Source organism: Adiantum capillus-veneris, chromosome 28 (genome assembly GCF_014529385.1).
Source record: "Adiantum capillus-veneris isolate H3 chromosome 28, ASM1452938v2, whole genome shotgun sequence".
NCBI classification, from domain to species: Eukaryota; Viridiplantae; Streptophyta; class Polypodiopsida; order Polypodiales; family Pteridaceae; genus Adiantum; species Adiantum capillus-veneris.
This window is the reverse complement of record NC_140958.1, coordinates 54,326,590-54,328,533: the sequence shown is the minus strand read 5'-3', so window position 1 is coordinate 54,328,533 and position 1,944 is coordinate 54,326,590.

The window sequence follows — 1,944 nt, the reverse complement described above, 5'->3', positions numbered from 1 at the left end:
ACCCGGAGTTTAGACCACTTGAGCATAAACCCTCGCCTATTGCGAGTATCGAGTGAATACAATCTAAGTTGGGAAAGGAGATTGTTGTTACTAATCAAATATTGTATGTAAATGCTTATGAACTTACCCTAAGACCAACAAAGGAAACATGAGTCGCTAGAAATATACTTCCTTTAGTAATGGCTACGGGATGCTTCGTCATTGTTATGTTCATTGTATAGTGCCATCAGTGCGAAAACAACGACCAATATTTCTTTAGCCCGGTACTTTGGAAGTTGTTCTTTGACTTATTTGAAAAGTCACTAATCTACAATCCTTTCCATGTAAAAGTTTTATACAATGCCTACAATAGACCTCAGTGCCTTGTGAATTGTGCAAATATACACAGCTTAGTTGGATGGGACACATTGAATGTGTTTCCAAGAGAATTTGCTTATTTTGATGACGACAAGAAGGAAATTGTTCACACCAAAATGGGGATACCTGTAACGAACAAGTCTCTTACTCAACAATGGTATGACTCACATGCCAATGAAGAAATATTCCAACCAAAAATAAAAAAGGATCATTGGGATCACCAATCCAATATACTCAAGAAATGGAACAGGTATACTCCATTGGTGGAAGGATGTCACTGTGGATATTCAAAGAGTGCATTATGTCAAAGGAGCTATTAGGATTTATTAGAAACTTTCAAGACACTTTGCAAACCTTTTGGAAACCTAAAGTTTTGTGATATAGAAATTGGATTAAATTATTCGTTATTCTTTCTCTTATTTCTCTCTCATCCTATCTTCAACCGTCTATTCTATTTGGTTTAAGGACTTTGAGCGGACTAGAATATTTTGTTAAGTCTGACCTTGGTTGATATGGTGTAGTAAGTTACCATGCCTCCTAGAGAAAATGTGGCTACTGCTAACGCAAATGCACCTATTGTTCCTCAACACACCATCATTGATAGAGACATCGATGCTATGCTTTGCAAGTCTCAACCTGGAAATTTTAGCGGGGAAGGCAAAGATGTAGGCAAAGTTCTTGAAGATTGGATTGAGCGCATGGATGACTTTATTGATTTGGCTCATTCATCAGCACAATAAACAAATCTATTACCGCTAAGTTCAAACTAGAGAAAACAACCAAGCATTTGTGGAGAGACCATTGCACGGAAAACAATATTGATCCGAATGTTGCAACTTGGGATTATCTTTAAACCCATCTCAATAATAACTATCAAGACAAAGTCTATCATTCAGATAGTATGAATGAGTTTCTTGACTATACTCAAGGGACCAGAGATCTGGAATCATACTATCAACATTTCTTAATCCTTGTCAAGTATGCTCCAGTATGGATGACTCAAGAGTTCAAGGTAGCTAGATTCGTGTTGGGGTTAATAATCCTATGAAGACTAGACTCCAGAGTCTTCATCTTACCAATTTTGTAGATGTCCATGATGCAAGAAAACCCATTGAAATAGAGTTATCTACTACCAGAAAGAGGAAACTAGAACCTGTTCTTATTTGTGAAATCAAAAGGCCTCATCCCAAAAAGGAACAAAGGTCTGGAAATCCACAACAAAGAAGAGAGAACTTATTATGTATGAAAGCAACATAGGATCATTTGTGCTACACTTGTCTTGATCTTGGTCATCAATCCAAGGATTATCCATTTAACAATTCAAGCTTCACAGGATTACTAGACAATTATGAACACAGAAACTTCACTCCAAATCGGAATTTCAAAAATTTTAGAGCCAGACCATCGGCAATTCAGAGGAACTTCAATCAGAAAAACATTAGCCAAAACTAAAGACAACCTCAAAATCAAGGGAATTTTAGACCAGGCAATCCACCTTTTGTTCGGAATGGACCGTCTGTCAACAATTACAACAATGGAAATGTTAACCGTCAACCTCATCCACGGGGAGGAGGAAATCAAAGACCT